Source organism: Oryctolagus cuniculus, chromosome 6 (assembly GCF_964237555.1).
Source record: "Oryctolagus cuniculus chromosome 6, mOryCun1.1, whole genome shotgun sequence".
NCBI lineage: Eukaryota > Metazoa > Chordata > Mammalia > Lagomorpha > Leporidae > Oryctolagus > Oryctolagus cuniculus.
Window position 1 is genome coordinate 83168842 of NC_091437.1, and position 21875 is coordinate 83190716.

The window sequence follows — 21875 nt, forward strand, 5'->3', positions numbered from 1 at the left end:
ACAAGGTGGAGGATTAGCCTAGTGAGCCACGGCGCAAGCCCATTCATGCATTTTAACCAGATAGTAGCTTTGGGGCCAGTGCTGTGGCCTGGCGGGTGGGGCCGCTGCCTGCGGTGTTGGCATCCCATATGGGCACAGGTTTGTGATGTTACATTTAACAAAATAATCAACCTGGCAATTTTGCAAGCTGTAGACTCACCTGATAGCATTACAACTAGAAAGCTAATTTGAGGTTTTTCAGACATCATTCAGGTTCAGAAGAACAAGACTCCCACATATCAGAATTTAGGGTTCCACAGATATTCTTTAATGAAATACCAGATGTAGTTAAAGGCAGGCCTTGGCAACTCTCATGAGACAAGGGCAGAATATTTTGTGAATGAATTGAAACAGAGCTTGAATCTATTGTATCAGACGTGTTCAGCATTAACCAGGATCTATAGCATTTACTCTACTTAGTTTTTGGAAATAATGAGTTAACTGGCTACAATAAAAAGCTCTCTTTGGAAGCAGCTTTAATTAGTTAAAAGGCAAGGCTTAATAGTCTGCTAAAGAGTTATTTTAAAAACTAGTGAAGTGAAATTAATTGTAATCTGCCAGTAGTGGGTGCGGTGTATATCTGTGCAATTAAGATGGTTATTGCTACATTTATTAAGGAAGGAGGTCATAGCATTTGACCTAAAATGTGTGGCACACATGAATTCCCTTCTCTTAACTGCTCAAAGCAAGGCTGTGGATGCCAGGAGGAACCAGGCCTGCACAGCAGGGAGTCAGCAGCCTGTTGTGTCCCTGACAGCATAATCACACGCTGCCTTTCTTCTCTATTTGAAATTTTTATTTATTTTCATTTTATTCTAAAGGCAGATAGAGAGAGAGAGCGAGAGCATTTTGCATTTACTGATTCATTCTCCCCAGATCCCCACAACAGCCAGGCTGAAGCTGGAAATCTGTCTGGGTCTCCCACATGAGCAGGGACCCAATCACTGCCTTCCAGGGTGTGCATTAGCAGGAGCGCTGGATCGGAAATGGAGTAGCCAGCACTTGACACAGGTAGTTTATTATGGGATATGGGCATCCCAAGTAGCAACTTGATCACAGAGCCAAATGCCTGCCCCTCTTGGGTTCTCTTGCTTAGTAAGCTAACTAGGAGAAACTGAAGCGTCTTGAGGGCAGGGAATTCTGCCTGTTGATTGACTGCTCTAACTCCAGGGCCTGAAATAGTCGGGAAATGCACGAATCAAGCAGTTAACTGATCTGAGTCTTTATTTGTTGACATCATGAGGCATAGATCTTACCTGTTTCCAGAACAGCTTACATTCATAAGTGATCCCTTTTAAAAATTGTTAAATTGTTAAATAAAATTCTTAATTGGGAGACAGAGCATGAGGAAGAATGCCCATTGGTTATTTCATTGTCATATGTTGGCATGGGCCATGGTTGGATCAAGACTGGAACTCGGAACTCGATGCAAGTCTCGCACGTTGGTGGTAGTAGCCAGTTCCTCGAGCCACCACTGCCGCTTCCCTGAATGCGTGTTAGCAAGGAGCTGGAGGTGGGAGCCAGAGGCAGATTTAGAACCCAGACTTTCTGGTACGGGATGTGGAAGTGCCTACCGGCAGCTTCACTGATAGAACAAGTACTTGTCCCCGTGATGCCTTTTAAAGAATCTGACCCATTTTTATGCTGTGCCTTGAGGCCGCCGAGCCCTGGAATTCCATCTGATGGCCATTCCCATTAGTGAATTACAGCAATTCAGATTTCATCGAAGGATTGAAAATTAGGAGCCACTCTAGTATGGAGTGCACACCTAGGAGTGTTTTTATCTTAAGGGACTACGTCAAGATTGTAAGGCCACAAGGCAGGCATTCCTCTAAAGAGAATGTCTTAGTGCAGTTGATTGCTACAACAAAATACCTTTGACTGGGTAATTTATAAATAGCAGAAATTTGTTGCCCATAGTTCTGGAGACTGGGAACTCTTAAGATCAAGGCACCAGCAGGCTTAGCGTCTGGCTCGTTCCTGATAGATGGCTCCTTCTGTGTGTCCTTCAGGGGGAGGGAGGCGGCTGGGGCCGCTTTTGCAAGGCACTGATTTCTTATGATCAGGGACCTAATCATTTCCCACAGATCTCACATACCACCACCTTGGAGATTGGCTTTCAACATAGGAATTGGGGATGTCAGCATTCTGACAGTAGCAGAGAGTGTTTCCTCTTTTCAGCTAAAACATCATAAAGGAGAAAAATTTGATATTCATTGAACATTGCTAGCCACGGGAACATTATCAAATTAGGTGTAATTGAATTTCTGTGTTTCATGCAATTAAATTGTCAAAACCTACTCATACTACATGAAGGTACTTCAAAAAGTTCATGGAAAAGGGAATGAAAACATGTTTAATTTAGTCCAAAGATGTTTGAAGTCATGTATATGAGGATTCTTCAAAAAATTAATGGAAACTGCATGTTTGAAAAAACTATACATGAATTTCAGAAGTTTTTGTACCAAAATAACTTAACTTTATATTTAGTTTTTCCGTGAATCCTTAGACATAACCTTGTATGTTAATATATAACTATATTTATAAAAAATCCTAACATTAGCAAAAAATCTTAATATTAATTTTTTTAGGATTTCTAGATTCTTAAATCTTCTGCATACTTTGTGGCCATTCTGAGGAGTACCCATTTCAGAGGTGAGGTCGTTGAGGCACAGAGGCATTAACTGAGATGTACACTTGAGATTCATGATTCTGTGTATTAAGTCCATTCAACTATATTGTGTACACCAAGAATCTTTCTTAGGTACAATGTAGTCAACCACTATTAACAAACATGAGATAACCAGAAAGTCTTAGTAACACACGTGCGCGTGCACACACACACATACACACACTCAGATTGGATCTTTAAAAAGGTATTGATTTGTGTTTCAGTGGGTTAAGCAAATTGCTTGCCACATCAACCATCCTGTATGACTACAGTTTGAGTCCTGGCTGCTCCATGTCTAATCCAGCTCCATACCAGTGCACCTGGGAAAACAGCAGATGATTTCTAAAGCACTTGGGTCCCTGCCACCCATCGGGGAGACTCAATGGAGTTCTATGCCCCTGACTTCTGTCTGGCCTAGCAAACCAGTGAATGAAAGATCTCCGTGTCTGTCTATCTCTGTCACTCTGCCTTTCAATTAAGTAAATAAATCTTTTAAAAAATGAATGGAAAATGCTTTTTATGAACAAACTGGGAATGCCGTTGTGGCATAGCAGATTAAGCTACTACCACAATGCTGCCTCCACGTGCTGGTGCCAATCCAAGTCCTGGCTGCTCTGCTTCCAATCCAGCTCTCTGCTAAAGTGGCTGGGAAAACAGTGGAAGATGCCACAAGTGCTTGCCTGTACCCATGGGAGACCTGGATGGAATTCTAGACTGACGGCTTTGGCTTGGCCTAGCCCCAACTACTGCAGCCATTTGAGAAGTGAACCAGCAGGTGATTCTGTCTCTGTATCTCCCTTCTCTGTAACTCTGCCTTTCAAAAAAAAATCTTAGAAAAAAAACTGCATGGATTTCAAACATTCTTACAACAAAATAAATAGCTAATTCCACTATCTATGAACTTTTTGTAGGACCTGTGTGTGTGAGTGTGTGCATGTCTATGTATTGTGAGTGTGTGCATAGAATTTCCCCTTTGCTAGTTAAACTTTGAGGTCTCAGAGTGGTGATACAAAGAAGGAGAGGTATTTTTATATCTTACTATGGAAGAGGAGCATTTCATAAATCTTCAATATGTATCACTGGATTAATTCACTTTTTAAAGAAGTGATCAGTGACAAACCAGGCAGACATTTGGGGCCATTTTTAAATACTACAACTACCTACAGTCTTGTAGTGGACTGTGCTACTGTGCTGGATGATGGCTGTGGGATCCCAGCTAACTATGCTGGATCTGAATAATTGTGTAATATGTGACGATTTCACAAATAGTGGGGAATCTGCCCTATGGTACATAGGGTCTTAGGATCTCCCATTAGAACTGAGACTGTTACATTTCTGAGATTTGTGGAGCTAGGGTCAGTGTTGTGATGCAGTGGGTTGAACCATCACTTGGAACACAGGCATTTCAATTCGAGTCTTGGCTGCACTGCTTCTGATCCAGCTCCCTGGTAATGTGGTTGATAAGGCAAAGGAAGATGGCCCAAGTGCGTATGCCCCTGCCACCAGTGTGGGAGACTAGGAAGGAGTTCCTGGCACCTGGCTTTGGCCTGGCCCAGCCTTGGTCATCATGGCCATTTGGGGAGTGAATCAGTGGCTTGAAGATCTCTTTGTGCCTTTCAAAAAAATTTTTTTAAAGATTTATTTATTTATTTGAAAGGCAGAGTTACATAGAGAGAGAAGGCAGAGAAAGAGAGGTCTTCCATCTGCTGGTTCACTCCCCAATTAGCCACAATGGCTGGGGCTGTGCCAATCTAAAGCCAGGAGCCAGGAGCTTCTTCCAGGACTCCCACGCGGAGGCAGGGGCCCAAGGACTTGGACCATCTTTTACTGCTTTCCCAGGCCATAGCAGAGAGCTGGATCAGAAGTGGAGCCGCTGGAACTTGAACCTGCAGCCATATGAGATGCCAGCACTGCCGCCTGTGGCTTTACCCGCTATGCCACAGAACCGGCCCCTGCCTTTCAAATTAAAAAATAAATATTTCAAGAGCTGATGCCATCTACAACCATAGTAGCAAACTTTCAAGTTGGAACTGAATTAGATGGAAGAATTAGGAAGAGAAAGTGTTGGTGATGGTGATGGTAATGGTATTGCAAAACAATCCTGACAGCACATTCAAGGAAACAAGCTAATTAGGTTGAAAGTGAAAACTCAGTATCTTTTGCACACATGAAGACAATAGGAGAATGTGATACTGGGCATTCTTGTTTCTGTTTTGGAGCTGTGACATTTTGCAGGAGTTGAAGTGAGAAAATAATTTACTGGGCTGGCACCATGGCTCACTAGGTTAATCCTCTGCCTGCGGCGCCGGCATCCCATATGGGTGCCGGGTTCTAGTCCTGGTTGCTCCTCTTCCAGGCCAGCTCTCTGCTGTGGCCCAGAAGGGCAGTGGAGGATGGCCCATGTGCTTGGGCGCATGCACCCGCATGGGAGATCAGGAAGAAGCACCTGGCTCCTGGCTTCAGATCAATGCAGCGTCAACTGTAGCGGCCATTTGGGGAGTGAACCAAAGGAAGGAAGACCTTTCTCTCAGTCTCTCTCTCTCTCTCTCACTGTCTATAACTCTACCAGTCAAATAAAAAAAAAAAAGAAAATAATTCTTATAACCTAGGCAAGGAGTGCTATCGTGTGTTTAGGGATATTAATATTAATTAAATATAATATTAATGCCTGAAGCTTTGGCTCTGTAGTCTGTGTTTGGAGAGGGTATGTGTAGTGAGTCTGGGATGATGTGGTGTTTTCAAAAACGGAAGTTGTATGAGGGCCATGCCTGGACTTCACCATTTTTGTTTTCTGCACAAGTTCCAGGGTAAAAGGAAACATGATGATCTCTTCCTGTTCATCCCATATCCCTCAGTGGTCTCCTTGGAGGACAGTGGGTGTGGGCTGTGGTTTCAGGCACTGTAGCCCAGCAGCTCACCAGAGGCACCATGGACCTCACTGGATGGATTGTAATTAATCATCCCCTTTTCCCTTCTCTGTCTGCTCCACTCCTTCTTTTTTTCCACTTATGCAAATCAATTGTGGTTGTCAGTAAACATTTGAAGAGGTAATTTCCTATCCAGTAATAGAGGAACCCTGTGCTTGCACAGTTTGTACTTGTTTTTATAAATAACTGATCTCTTGTAAAATTTGAGAGCTTTTTCTGGGCCATTGAATGTGCATAAAAAAAAAATCCCGAGATTAAAAATAGCTCCTTTATGTTGGAGTTAGTGTGCTTGGTGACTGATTTCAAACTTATGAAAAAAAAATTTTGTCAAAGAAGGACTTCATTTAAACTTAAGATTCTTTGTTTTAGCTCCCTTTCAACCTTTCTAGAACAGTTCCTGGCATGAAAGCTTCATGATCCACATTCCTTAGGTTCTGTGTGTGCTGAGGCAATTCAGTGTTGATTCTAAATACTCACTCAGTTATCCTTCAGCCTCGCGTGAAACTCCAGGGTACTTGGGCAAACTTCAGCCTTTGGAAAAAGTAAGGCAGCCACAAATCCGTTAGCAAACTAGGTTTTGCTGTGGTTTTTCATGCACTTCAAAGTATCTTCATATTTTTCAGAGCATCCACAAACTTTCAGGAAAATTATCTCTGCCTCTTGTGAGAATGAAAATAGAACCATTGACGACTCCCTTAGTGCCAGTTGTGAGAGACTGTTTTGGTGCTGCAGAATGTTTTTTGTTTAAGAGGAATTTTAACCTTGATCTCACCATTGCAGTTCTTGGAATTTCTTACCTGTTGATCCCTGACACTTGTGCCCACAGAGGACTGTTCCATTACTGGGGGGGGGGGTGTCCCGTCCCACATCCCCTCCTCATAGGGCATGCATGGTGCAAGCTCTGCCCTCCTCTCTCCATAACCCTTGCCCTCCCTACCCCTCTACACTTGCCGCCTTTTCAAATGTAAAAGTACATAACATAAAATGTACCATCATAACAATTTCCTAGGACTTCAAAAAATTTGTGGAAGATGGAATTAAAAACTATGTTTATTTTTGTGCAAAAAATTGGAAATCCATGCATTTTTTTCATAATATGCATTTTCCAATACCTTGTTGAAACCCTTTGTAGATGTGATTTTAGATTTTTTGTGGTACCCAAATAAACTTATCTTCTTTTTAAATTTGAGAGGCAGAGAGAAAGCTCTCATCTGTTGGCTTACTCCCCAAATGCTCACAATGGTTGGCGCTGGGCTAGGGCCAGAACCGGGAGCTAGAAACTCAATCCAGATCCATCATGTGGGTGGCAGGGACCCAACTACTTGAGCCATCACCACTCTCTGCCAAGGTGTACATTAGCAGAAAGCTAGAATTGGAAACTAGAGCCAGGGATTGAACCCAAGCACTCTGATATGGGATATGGGCCTCTAAACTGATGTCGTAACTGCAGGACCAAACAGCCATTCCAAACTTACATCTTCTAATTGCATCTTTCCACAGACTTTTTCAAGTACCCTCAAAATTGTCAATATATGTTTATTTCAATTTTACAGTATTGCTTTTTTATGTGATAATTAGCCACATCTCTGTGGCTGATACAAAACTGAAAGCAGCCTTATGAAGAACCACAGCTCATCCTTCTAAAAAATAAATGCCAAATAAGACATGGAATATCATGAGACAGTTTCTCATTTAATAACCATATAGTAAAATAATGAGAATGAAGGTTTTCATTTCTTGGAGTCAGTGTTGAGCTTGCAATGAGCTAAACTGCTGCCTGCAACGCCATCATCACATACTGGAGTGCTGATTCAAATCCCTGCTGCTCCACTTCTGATCCACCTTCCTGCTAACGTGCCAGGAAGGCACTGGATGATGTCCCAAAAAATGCCCCTGCTGCATATGTGAGATTCCCTGGGTGCCTGGCTCCTGGCTTAGGCTTAGACCAATCCCAGCCATTCTGGCCATTTGTGGAAAGATCCTTTTCTGTCTCTCTGTCTTCGTCTCTCTCTCTCTTTCAAAAAAAAAAATATAGATCTTTCAAAAAGAAAAGATTTTCATTTTTTTTCCTGCAAGCCTAGAGGACGGACATGAAAGATATTGGGTGTGTGTGTATTCCTTAATTCTTAATATTGAGCGTTTTCAACTTTAATTACTCTATCTTTTCCTGAATATAATTGCCATTTTACATTGCTCTGTCAGGAATGGAATGTTTAATATATTTGTTTTAGATCCAGAGCGCTCATATACTGTACTCTGTGGAAGGTCAGCTTAGTTTTAATACGACTTTCTAATTGGGAGAATTTTAGAAGTTAGTGAATAAAACAGTTGTTCCCTTTGCATGGATGCGCAAAATTTCATAGTATTCAGAATGTCATGTTATAGATATGCAAATTTAATTGAATCAGATTAAAAATTTCAACTTTTTTATGTATGCCTTTCATATTTAAACATCCTGAAATGGATAGAAATATTTTTGAAAATACTTATTTATTTGACCTGAAAGAGAAAGAGAGAGAGAGAATCTCCCAGTTTACCCTCCAAATGGCCACAATAGCCAGAGCTGGGCCATGCTGAAGCCAGGAGCCAAAAACTCCATTTGGGTCTCCCACATGGGTGGAAGGGGCCCAAGCCCTTGTGCCGTCATCCACTGCTTCCCAGGCTCATTAGCAGGAAGCTGGACCCAAAGAGGAATAGCTGGGACTTAAGCCAACACTCTGATATGGGATATGTGTGTCCCAAGCAACAGCTCAAACCACTGTGCCATAACACCTGCCCCATTAGAAATATTTATTGAAAAGTAGCTTTGTTTTTGGTTTTAGTCCTTGAACATAAATGACTGTCACAGCTGTCCTAAATGGGGTCAGCTGTTTCTGTATGAATCAGTGGTCTTGAGTCTGTCTATGCTAGGATGGATGGATGCAGATGGACACTAACTCATTCTTTACCAGTGTAGCATTACACTTCCTGTAATCCCTGGGCTACCCTGAGCCTTATATGTTACATATGTTACACTAATAATATAGCAGTAGGGATTGCTTATTGCAATTTCTAGTAGACTTGTTTCTCTCTCTCTCAGAGATTTAGTTACAGATTTATTTATTTGATAGGCAGTGTGACAGAGAGAGAGAGAGGATAGCTTCCATTTGCTAGTTCACGCCCCAGACGTCTCAGCAGGTAAGTCTGGCCCAGTCAGGGCTGAAGCCAGGAGCCGGAGATTCCATCCAGATCTCCCATGTGAGAGGCAGGGGCCCGGGCACTTCGGCATTTTCTGCTGCCTTCCCAGGATCATTTCCGGGGGCTGGATCAGAGGCAGAATAGCCAGGATGCCCTGATATGGGATGCGGCAGCACAAGCGGTGACTTAACCCGCTGCCCCACGACACTGGCCCCTGTCTCCTAATACACTGAGTGTCTAGACAGCAGGGGCTGAGTCACTAATCTGTGTTTTGTTAGTGCATAGCACAGAGTAGACACAGAGCAGGTGTCTGTACCAGTAAGATTGCTTAAGGAAACAATGAAATGCAGAGTACTTATTTTTAGTCATTAATGTTTACTCCCAACGTAAAGCAGTGGCAAAACAGCCTCAACTATTTACCTTTTCTTGTAATAATCTGTGGATGGCGTATTTTTATTAACATTCCCTGGAATTATTTCTCAAGTACTTACAAAGGATTCTGTATCTGTAGTGGAGCATCAGCTAATATTTTGATGAATAAAAGATGAACGTGTTTCACAATATCTCTCATAGAAACTTAAATAAAATTATGTTGTTGATGTTCCTATCATTGATAGTAACATTAATAAAATATCACAGAGGGACTGATCTCCAGGTTAACGTTCCTGAGAAAAGTGGCTCATGTGTGATGATTGTTGAAAGAGTCACTGGCATCAAAGACTGGTGTGTTCTGCTCCCGCCCAGTTTTCAAGGCATTGTAGGAAGGACAGACTTCCTCAGAGGCCTCCTGTCTTTCTTCCTGTTCCCTTGTGGATCTTGTAATCTTGCCTGGGAGGACAGTGCTCCGAGGCGCCTTAAGGACAACGCCATTTCTGTGTAATAGGGCGAGGTGTAGAAACATAGGTACTTGCGCTTGCTGCCTGACACATTTACACGATCAGCACCTATTTCTCAGCCACCCTTGTGTGGGCCTGATGCCCCCCGAATCTCAGCTGGACTTCTTGTTGAAACCTCACAGGGAAGGTGTTGGTCAGTGAGGCCCTGGAGGAAGAACCTGCTCCAGAGCTCGTCTGGGTGTTGGCCAGCCCGTGGTCTCTAGGCAATTAGAACTGGTCTTAGTTTCTCGAATTTTCTAGGAGCTACTTGTAATTCCTTGCCCTTGTAATTATCATTATAAGTGCCCTTAGGGACACTGCAGCTGGCAGCAGGACTTCTTGTCAAATCCCCCTCAGGCTGCAAAGCTCCTGGTTTACCCTAATCGCAGAGCATAAAATCCATGATATTTACTGTCCCAAGGACTAAGCAGGACCCGCAGTGAGTGGGAAGTCCTGCGGCCATCCTAAAATTCCGCCTGCACAGAAACCTCAGTTCAGATGCTCTGGAACTGCTAGGTTTACCTCAGGGTTACTTTTTTTTTTTTTTTTTTTTTTTTGACAAGCAGAGTGGGCAGTGGAGAGAGAGACAGAGAGAGAAAGGTCTTCCTTTGCCATTGGTTCACCCTCCAATGGCCGCCGTGGCCGGCGCACCTTGCTAATCCGAAGACAGGAGCCAGGTGCTTCTCCTGGTCTCCCATGCGGGTGCAGGGCCCAAGCACTCGGGCCATCCTCCACTGCACTCCCTGGCCACAGCAGAGAGCTGGACTGGAAGAGGGGCAACCGGGACAGAATCTGGCGCCCCAACCGGGACTAGAACCCGGTGTGCCGGCGCCGCAAGGCAGAGGATTAGCCTAGTGAGCCACAGCGCCAGCCCCTCAGGGTTACTTTTACTTTAAGATTCTTGGGGACTGGTATTGTGGTTGTAGCAGGTAAAGTGACTGCCTATGATGCCAGTATCCTCTATGGGCACCGATTCATGTCCTGGCTGCTCCACTTCTGATCCAGCTCCCTGTTAATAGCCTGGGAAGAAGAGCAACGGAAGATGGTCCAATTCCTTGGGTTCCTGCCACCCACATAGGAAACCCAGATAAAGCTCCTGGCTTCAGCTTGGCCTATGGCTATCTGGAAAATGAACTGGTGGATAGAAGATATTCTTTCTCTCTCTCTCTCTCTCTCTCTCTCTCTCTCTCTTTGTAACTCTGACTTTCACATAAATAAATAAATCTTTAAAAAAGAGATTGTTGGGGCTGGTGCTGTGGATTAAAGCCCTGGCCTGAAGCACCAGCATCCCATATGGGCACCGGTTCTAGTCCCGGCTGCTCCTCTTCTGATCCAGCTCTCTGCTATGGCCTGGGATAGCAGTAGAAGATGGCCAAGTCCTTGGACCCCTGCACCCACGTGGGAGACCTGGAAGAAGCTCATGGCTCCTGCCTTCAGATCAGCACAGCTCTGGCTATTGCGGCCATCTGGTGAGTGAACCAGCGGATGGAAAACCTCTCTCTCTGTCTTTACCTCTCTCTGTAACTCTGACTTTCAAATAAATAAAATAAATCTTAAAAAAAAAATAAAGAGATTCTTGAATACTATGTTCTATGGACTGCTTCTTTCCTAACCTTACTGTGTTGCTATGAAAAAGAGTAGTTCTGTCCTTTATATACATATAGGTTAGTAATTTAGTCAGTAGGGCTGAAGATTTGACATCTATGACTTCTTAATTAAATTAATGCATTTTTATTTGAAAGGGAAAGAGATGGAAAGAACAAGAGACAGTCAGTTGAGAGATCTCCCATCTGCTGATTCAGTCTCTCATTTTTTTAAAAGATTTATTTTATTTATTTGAAAGACAGAGTTACAGAAAGAGGTAGAGACAGAGAGAGAAAGGTCTTCCATCCTCAGGTTCACTCTCCAAATGGCAGCAATGGCCAAAGCTGGGCCGATCTGAAGCCAGGAGCCAGGAGCTTCTTCCGGGTCTCCCATGTGGGTATAGGGGCTTAGGACTTGTGCCATCCTCTACTGCTTTCCCAGGTGCATTCAGCAGGGAACTGGATTGGGAGTGGAGCAGCCCGTGCCCATATGGGATGTTGGTGCTGCAGACCAGGGCTTTAACCCACTGTGCCACAGCATAGGTCCCTGATTCACTAACTGCCTGTAATAGCCCAGACTGGGTCAGGCTGAAGCCAGGAGCCCAGAACTCATTCTAGGTCTCCTACATGGGTGGCAGGGATCTGGCTACTTGATTCATCCCCTGCTTCTTCTCATGTGCACACAGCAGGAAGTTGGAATCAGAAGTGGAGCCAGAACTGAAATTCAGGCCCATATGGGATGTGAGCATTCTACAAAGTATCTTTAGCTGCTATGCCAAATGCCTGTCCCTGATGTCTGTGATTTTCATTCATTGATTTTACACTTTTAGCCATCACCCCTGGGCTAGCTAGTTGTGGCCAGATGAAGACTGCTTAATTAGATAGCCTTCAATTAGCATAGAAACCAAACTGGCGGGGTGAAGAGCTGAAGCCAGGGTAAGAGCTTGCATTCAAGGCCATAGAAGGGCAATGTGTTGGACCAGCTGGGCGCTTGGGAGTTGCCATGAGGTTTCTCCAGAGGAGGATGGCTTTGGCAGTTGAACCTGGAAATTGTGTAGACTGAAAGGGGAAATCAGAAGCAAAAACCTCTTGAGAGCTCGAAAGTGAATGAGCATACATCTGTGGCAAGGGAGATTTAGAAAAACATGGTGTTCTTTGAATAACATTAATAGTAGCAGTGCTAATAAAATTAAAAAAAAAAGAAGGGTGGAGAAACTTAGATAAAATCTAGAAATCTCCTCTTATCCGCTGGGGCTACATTCCAAGATCTCCAGTGATGCCTGAAACCAAGATTGTATTGCACCCAACACATACTGGTTATTTCCCATTAGGTTGAGAACTTTTCACATAGAGTAAGAAATTTATGGTCTCTCTTTGGCATATCTGAGTTATCTGTGTCACTGCTCTAATGCTTTGGTGCCTTTATTAGTTTAAATAAGGGTTACCTGAACACAGCACTGAGATAACCCAACAGTGGATCTGGCAGCTGAGACAGCTCTGAAGTAACAGGTGGGCAGCATGTAACACATGGGTTCATTAGACAAAGGGATAATTCACATCCTGGGTGGGACTGAGCAGGATGGCCAAATATTTATTCATGCTACTCAGAATAGCATGGAATTTAAAATTTATGAATTGTTTATTTCTGGAGTTTTCCATGTAGTATGTTTGTACTGCGGTTGGCTTATGGGTAAATGGAATTGTGGAAAGCAAAATCATGGGTAAGGAAAACTTCCATAAATGAAAATCAGGCTGTTGTTTTCGACCTGTGTTCACCTGTGTAGTTTAGTTTTGGGGAAGACTAGATGGGAGTGACTTCCAAAGGGCATTGTCAAATAAATTATCAATTTGTTATGGGATTTGCAATGACACTGGGTTTATGAGTATCATTTTAAGTGCATATACATTTGGGGTTTCTAAAAATCACCTAAAAAGAATTGTTAACCAGAGACACATTGGTTAAAATGAATTCCAAATGTGTATTTTATAAGGAACTCTACTTCATGTTTATGCCATTTGGCTTTACATCCTCCTCTATCTCTTGTAAAAAAGCAACAGTTATTTAAATGAAATGGATAATGGATCTATAACATTTATTACCCTGGTGCTAGGATGTTCATTGCTTCTGAATACCATACTTTTCTGCTGAATCATCAGCCTCATCACATACAGAGTGAGGGCTCAAAGGAAGTCTGGCTTTTACTTCCTATTCTTTCCACTGCAGAACTGAAGAATTTTTTTTAATTAAAAATTATTTGTGAGCCTGGGAATGGGAGAGTGAGCACATCTGTTTTCACCTAAGTATAATATGCTGGTTTTACAAATATTCAATATGGAGTTCTCCCCACATAGTTGGCTGATATTTTCCGTGTTTGCAATGGAACTTGAAAATAAAACTAGATCGCTCTGTTACCATGGGAAGGATAACATATAATTTCAGCTTCTGTGACTGAAAGTTCTGGTGCAGTGCAACAAAGTAGGGCAAGTTCACAGACATCTGCAGGTTGGGAGTGGAATCAGAGATGTTGAGATCTTGATGCTTTTAAGGCAGCCCTACCTATTGATAACGTACTGTGACTCAGGCATTATTCCGTACCTGAGATTAAAAGCATAGTACATATAATTATGCATGGTACTTGATAATGATAATAAGTGACTTTGTTGATGATTTATGTTTTTACTATACTATTTATCGGTATTTCAGTATATTCCTTCTACTTAATAAAAACAAACTTTAACGCAGTGTGCGGTGTTACATGGCAGCAGCCTCATGCACCTCATATTTACTGTACCTCTGGATGGTAGTAAGAGGCCAAGTGTAGTGATTGGCTTAGCCCATTTAGTCTTGTGGACGTGTACTCTGTGATGTCCGCACAATGACGGAAGTGCGCAACAACACGCTTCTCAGAGCGTACCCCTGCCATTAAGCCATGCATGACTGTTCCAGGGAGCTGAAGCAGGCAGTGCAGAAGGAAAGGCGAGACATATTTGGTGCGACAGTGGTCAGGGATGGGGATGAAAAGAGCATTGCAGGTGATTAGAGAGACCCTGGTAGGCAGAGTCTTGGGGGGCCTGGTGTGGAGTGGGTGGGCTGTGGAGGGTGGTGCAGGTGGTGGGGTGTCACTACTTGATCAGGGTACTTTCTAAAAGAACCCACCTCAGCAGCCTGGCGTGGACTTTGTCCTGCTGGCCTCGCAAACTTGAGATGCAGTGTTCCAGCAGGCCTTTGAGGGGCCATGTGGTGGGGACTGTGTGCAGCCTCTACATCTGACTGTGGCTTCAGTTCACACCCAGATGGAATATGGGTGCTGATTCTGGAGCCTGGAAGAGCTGAATTCTGCCAGCACCTGCACTGAACACTGTACCTTCTCTGATCGAAGCTTTGATTAAAGGGGCCAGCTGAGACATAGCTGGACGTCAGTCCTTGGAAACAGGGAAATAATAACTGGTGATGTTATGAACTGCAGAATTGGTCACACAGCAATAGAAAACTAATAGAGATGGAGCCAGGGAAGGCCTCCCTAGAGTAAGGTATGTGGTCAAGACAAGGTGTGGGCCTTGCAGCTTCCTGGCTCATGGATCTGAGGCAGTGGGAGAAGCCCTCAGAGTAGAAGGTGCTGGCAGAGCAGCCGGGAGATGGGGGCACCATTATGGTTATAGAGTGGAAGGGTTGGAGTCCTGCTGTAGTTAGGTGAAATCAGAGTGTTCACTTGGAACCAGAGAGGATATGGCCGTTGGACCTTGTGCGTTTGGATTTTGCTTGAAGGTGATGGGATTCTAGACAGAGGAATGACATGCTATGGGCTAGGTTTTCAGACGGTCACCTGTACTCAGATGACTGAAGAGGGGCGACAGTGCTGAGGGATCAGGAATGAGAGCCCACTGAGATGGGCGCAGGGGCTGGGACCACAGTGATAGCTGCGTAGATGGTGAGGAGGGTGTGGAATTTTATGAAAGCTTGGGTATGATGGAAGGAGGGACCTGAAGGTGTGATGGAAAGAGGAAACCTCCAGGGTTTCTGGCCAAAGCAGCTGGACAAAAGACAGTGCCAGCGACTGGTGGAGAGGAGTGTGGTGGGCACAGGTTTGGGGAGGAGTTGTCTGTGTCAGATGTGAATGACACGAACATGGAGAGAGATGTTGAGTTGGTCATTGGATAGACCTGTCTGGTGCTTAGTGAACAAGAGAGATAAGGGTGTCTTGAACACATGTGTGGTTATCTTAAGCCATGAGATCCCATCCCTGAGAAAATCCAGGTAGACAGGCAGGCAAAAAGCTTGAGACCAGATCTCAATAATTTTTATGTTTTCTAATATAAAACCTTTTGTTCCATACTTGGCCTGACTTGAAATGTTTTGTCTATTCTTCCTGGAACTTCAGCTCACTTAGAAATATTTATATTTGTATTCAGTATATACTTTGAAATATTAGATCCTAGGGATTGTGGGCGTGAATCTAGATATGAAATATGATTGGAAGATTCTACCCCAGCTAGGAGCAAACAGTACTCATGAGGCCAAATCCCTTCTTCCTGAGGGTAAATAGAGGTACAAATCTAAAGTCTTCTTCCAATCTCTCTTGAATTAAGAGCAAGCAGAGTATTATATACAGTCATGCTGGCTCCAGGAACCCCCTGGATACCAAAATCCCCCAGTGCTCAAGTCCCTTATGCAGGATAGCATAGTATTTGCATATAACCCATATAGAATACCCTGAATACTCAAATCATCTCTAGAATTCATCTGAAGAACACCCACTACATTGCAAATGCTGTGTAAACCTGAAGGTACATCAAAAAGCTCATAGAAAATGAGACTAAAAGATACCTTTACTTTGGTCCAAAAAATTGATGGTCAATGCATTTTCTTTATTTTTTTTTTTTTTTATTTTTTTGACAGGCAGAGTGGACAGTGAGAGAGAGAGACAGAGAGAAAGGTCTTCCTTTGCCGTTGGTTCACCCTCCAACGGCCGCTGCGGCCAGCGCGCTGCGGCCGGCGCACCGCGCTGATCCGATGGCAGGAGCCAGGAGCCAGGTGCTTTTCCTGGTCTCCCATGGGGTGCAGGGCCCAAGCACCTGGGCCATCCTCCACTGCACTCCCTGGCCACAGCAGAGAGCTGGCCTGGAAGAGGGGCAACCGGGACAGAATCCGGCGCCCCAACCGGGACTAGAACCCGGTGTGCCGGCGCCGCTAGGGGGAGGATTAGCCTAGTGAGCCGCGGCGCCGGCCTAATGCATTTTCTTTAAATAATACACATCTTCCATGAACTCACTGAAGAACCTTTGTAGGTTTTTTTTTTTTTTTCAACTATATTATTTAGAGGATAATGGCAAGAAAAAAAAGTCTGTACACATTCAGTATCACAGATTTTTTTCTTGAGTATTTTCTGTCCACAGATGATTGAATCTACAAATGTGAAACCCATGTATATGGGCACAGGCAACTTTATTTCACATTAATCCTCAAAATTGGATTCACAGGACTCATTGATAGCTAGATGTAGTTTGCTGTATTTCTTCTGTTACTCACAACTAAACAAATAGATAAGAATAGGAGGGTAGAACTTATGGATTAGCTGATAGAAAAAGACTGACATTGCAAGACTAGAGCATTTGAGATGAAGTGAGAGTGTTTCCTGGACCTCTTTGTAATCCACATTTTCTGAGATCCCTGGGACTAGTGTATTTGTAGCTAAAGACTTGTCATATGGATGGTGGGTGTGGGAGAACCATGAGCCCAATGCAAAAAGAGTTGTACCTGTGGATAGATCTATTTTTACAGAAGTAATCCCCTGCATTCAATCATATTTTTAAAGGGTATTCACATATTTATTCATATACAAATATCTTAATTTTTTTAAAGATTTATTTATTTATTTTATAACTAGTACTCAAACAATACTTTATACTTTGTGTTTCTTTCTGTGTGGGTGCAAACTGTTGAAATCTTTACTTAATATATACTAAATTGATCTTCTGTATATAAAGATAATTGAAAATGAGTCTTGATGTGAATGGAATGGGAGAGGGAGCGGGAGATGGGAGGGTTGTGAGTGGGAGGGAGGGAAAAAGCCACTGTAATCCAAAAGCTGTACCTTGGAAATTTATATTTATTAAATAAAAGTTAAAAAAAAAGACAAAAAAAAGAAAGTCACAGAGAGTAAGAGAGAGAGAGAAAGAGAGAGGTCCTCCATCTGCTGGTTCACTCCCCAAGTAGCCATAGGGTAAAGCCAAGAGCCAGGAGCTTCATCCAGTTCCTCCCATGTGGGTGGCAGGGGCCCAAGCACCCGGACCATCTTCTGCTGCTTTCCCAGGCCATTAGCAGGGAGCTGAATTGGAAGTGAAACAGCTAGATCTTGAACCAGAATCCATATGGGATGCTGGCTTTGCAGGCAGTGGCTTTACCCATTGTACCACAATGCTGGCATAAGTATCTTAAAATTAAGGTGAGACATTTGGCATTGCAGTTAAGTCATCCTTTGGGATGCCCATGTGCCATGTGGAAATGCTTCGTTAGAATCCTGGCTCTGCTCTTGATTCCAGTTGCCTGTTAATGCACATCCTGAGATGCAGTAGATGGTGACTTAAATAATTGGATCCCTGCCACTACGTAGGAGATCTAGATTGAGTTTCTGGCTCCTGGCTTTAGCCTGGTCTAGCCAATTATTACAGTCATTTGGGGATATCTTTGTTGGGTTCTTTCTGTCTCTGCTTTCCAAATAAATAAGTAAATAAAATTTTGAAAAATTATCAATTATTTCTTAGCAACTTCTTGGTCTTTTATTGTTGTTTTTGCATTTTGCCACATAGTGTTATCAGATGGCCTACTTGATCTAGTCTTGAATTGCTCCAAATGATAGGTAATTCTCAGAGTGATAACCTTTAAAAAAAAAATTCACAGAGAAGGTGAAGTAAAATCTTTGGGAGTGGAAGTAGTTATTCATGCCCTCTCTTGCTCTGCAAAAGGTCTCCAAGCAGTGACCTTTGAGAGTTTAGAGCCAGTAGTTTGCCACCTATGATGGGGTCAGCAGCCTGAGGTCAACCAGAGCTGTCCTTGTTACCTAGGACAGTTAGCAGTGGGGTCAGAGGTCACTGAATGACCCTGATGTGCAGTGTTAGCAGTCCACAACAACTATGTACTTGACCCACCATGCACATTGGCTCAGGTCTGACCAGTGGATGGGTGTGTAGTGCTGACAGTCTTGTTTCAATGGATTCCATCTTAAATTGGTTCACTCTTCTGGTCTTCTATACAGCAATTTTGGTTTGTTTGGTTTTTTTTTCTTTCTCATTTTAGGTTATGTTCCTTTTTGGCATTTAAATAGTTGCCGTTCCTGATCTGAAGATTGCATTTTAATTAATTTCCCTTAAACCTGTAGACACAAATTCTTTTGTGTCATTTGAGGAGGATACATCACACTTTCTCTGCTCCCCTTATTGTTTTGTGTGTCTCTGAAAGCATGGCGTTTTCAGTACCCTTTTGAAGTTGAGTGAACCAATTGTGTTCTTGAATGACAGAAGTGACTGTTTTCTTTTCTTTTTTAGGGTGCCCTGGGCCTGTTTAGAGCCATTCCTGGTCAAATGAAGCATCCTCTTGTAAGTAGAACCCTCCCTTTAGCCATCCAGATTCACACATGGGACATGCTCTGGGCAAGATAAGACTCTCTCATATCTTAGGTTTCATGATTAAAAATAGATACTTTCCAAAAACTCCAGCGAACATTGTCCAAATGTAGCAGTGTACAGTTGGAAACAAGGGTTTGCTTATTTACGGTTTTGGTTGGAAGCTTCAGTTTCCAGTATATATGAGTGACCTGATTCCATACAATAATTTAGTCCAGTCCAGCTGTGGGATTGGCAAACCATTGCCCAGGGGCCAACTCCAGCCCACAGATTTGTAAGTAAAGTTTTATTGGGTCCTGGCATTGTGGCACATCAGATTAAGCCTCTGCCTGCAACACCAGCATCAAATATGGGTGCCGGTTTGTATACTGACTGCTCCACTTCCAATCCAGCTTCCTGCTAATGCACTTGGGAAAGCAGGGGAAGATGACCCAAGTGCTTGGGCCGCTGCCACTCATGTGAGAGACCAGGATGAAACTCTGGCTCCTGGCTTCAGTCTGGCCCAGCACTGGCTGTTACTGCCATCTGGGGAGTGACCCAATGAATGTAAGATCTCTCTTTCTCTCGGTAACTCTGCCATTTCAAGTAAATAAATAAATAAATCGTAAAGCACAATTTTATTGTCATACAGCCACCATCATTCCTTTATGTATTCATCGACTGGTTTCACAGTGGCCTGCAAGACAAGATATTTACTATCTGGCTTTTTCTAAAAAAAAATGCCAGCCCCTGGTCTGCAACATGTAACATTTTCAACTTAAAAATCTTCAGTCATTAAATAATTTTGAAATAACTGATATCATTCACTTTTTAAATTTATCAGGATGAGTCCACCTTGAAGATAACCAGTGCTTTAAAATAAATACAACATAAATATTATTTCATTTTCTAGTGCCATTTTGAATTCTACAGGTTTTAAAAATTTATTTAAATATTATGTTAGTATTTATTAAGATAAAAGGCATTCAATCAGTCTTAAAGAGAACACTGGCATTTTATGTAAAACTAAGTATTAGCTTGCATTTCCGTAGAGCTTGAAAACATTTAAGACTAAAATCTTCATGAAGGCATAATTCACATATCTGCCATGCTCTCACTTATAAATTGCCCAAGATGACATGTTTATGGCCTAAAGTGAAGGTTGAATTTATTTTTATTAAAATCCAATGGGAGCTTAGTTTGCTCAGATTCCTGTGCATGTGTGTGCACGTGTGTGTATGTCTGTGTCTGTGAAGAATTCAACCTGTTTCCTGATGGATTAATTGAGTTTGAATACTAATACATCGCATTTTTGCACTGATGTTCAGTTTTTGTAGTGTTGGTGGTAATGTGCGTTGGGTGTGGTGACAGCCGGTCCCGTCCTCCCCCCGAGCTGTTTCTGTTCCCCCTGCACTGTCACTGCAGAGTGTTGTCACATAGTCTGGAACTCAAGGAAATTATTTCATGTTCTCGCTTTTCTGTCTTGCACTTTGGGGGCTCATGTGGAAGACAAGGCTCAAAGTGAAGAAGCTGCTGTTTTGAGTGGGAATAATAAGCTACCTTTGTTTTCAGTCTAAAGCTGGTCAATGAGGGCAACAGCAGAATCGTATTCAGTGCCACAAAATCGAATTACTTCTTGATTTATTTACACTAGGACTGAGGGGCAAGTTCATTGCCTTGAAAACACACTGGGCTGGGCTTTCTGCTGTGTGGGTGTTGTCTGGAGGGCTTGCTCCCCTCTCACCCCCGGCGAGGGGTTCCTGCTTTGCTTGTCAGGAACACTGGGTGGGAAATTCACAGGGCCCCTCAGGAGGCTCCTTCTCCATGGCAGCTCAGCAAGGACCCTGGGAGCACAGCTTGCTGCACGGGACAGGAAGTGCTGGACTTGCTCGGAGCAGGCCCAAGAGGAGCCAGACACACACCTGTGCACCTGCACACGTACATGCACATGTGGGGCACGTCTAGTCAGCTGAGCACAACGTTTTTGACAAACCTGCTTGTCTGTATTTCCTGGACATAGGGAAATCAGAATGTAATTTACCTTCCTAAGGAGTAGGACTTTTGATTTTAATTTAGATTTTTCTTATTTCTTATATTGTGAATCACCTTAAGCATCCGGATTCTCTCAAATGGATTGTTTTAAATCATGAATCCCACTTCTCTTCCCTGCCCCCTTTCCAGTTACCTGCTAAGCTCCTGCGAGAGTCAAATGCAGCAGTGTGGCGTCCTGGGATTCACTGCCCCAAGCCTCCACTCCACCACTTGCGGTTGGTGGCCTTGAGAAGGGCAGTGAATCTCTCCTCCGTCAGTTTTCTTGACTGTGCAATAGTGACAGAGTATCTGTTTGTAGGAAAGTTGGAAGGATTAAATGATTAATGTGTTTTAGTGTGAGACCAGGCACATTTAGAAAACAGCCCATAAAGGTCACCTATTCCTGTGCCACTGCCGAATGAATGACGCACCTGGAGCTTGTGTGACTGTGCATGGGCCCCTTCACTCTGCAGGACTGGTGGCCAGCTTTTGCTGCCTGGAACTGCTCTGTGTATTTATTTATCAGGTCATTGGGAACGGTCTGCCCCCATGGAGAGGAGTTTCAGTCCTTGGCATGTTTTAGAATTGTTCGCATGTGGCTTTATTACTGTTCTTTCAGAATCTACAGACAATACTCTCCCTCAGTTGTGAGGGGGGCAGCTCCCGCCTCCCCTCACCTTTTGCAGCTATCACATAGCTGTTGTGAAAGCTATATTTAGGAAGAAACTGGGTCTTAATGAAATGAGCCTAAGTTCATGTAGCTGGTAAGGAACGGAACCCAAGGCTGTTTCGAAAGCTGCCTTTGACCTTAAGATTTACTTGAGGTTGAGATGTACTGGAGTCAGGAAGAAAATAAAGGCATCGCATATATTATATTGACATAAAATATGTTTTCATTTCCTCCAGAAAACTGCCTCTTTATACAAACATGAGAATAGAAAAATAGAAAAAAACTTGGTAGGTAAAAGCTAAA

The 21875-nt window shown here is 43.2% G+C and overlaps 1 protein-coding gene across 2 annotated transcripts in view; it reads left to right on the top strand.

Moving 5' to 3' along the window:
* Window positions 1-21875, top strand: part of FAM110B (family with sequence similarity 110 member B) — a 183241-nt gene that overhangs the window by 48456 nt on the left and 112910 nt on the right. For both annotated transcript variants that reach the window (XM_051844496.2, XM_051844495.2), the window contains one exon: window positions 18815-18865. The gene's annotated coding sequence lies outside the window, so the exon portion shown is untranslated. The remainder of the gene's footprint in view (window positions 1-18814; window positions 18866-21875) is intronic.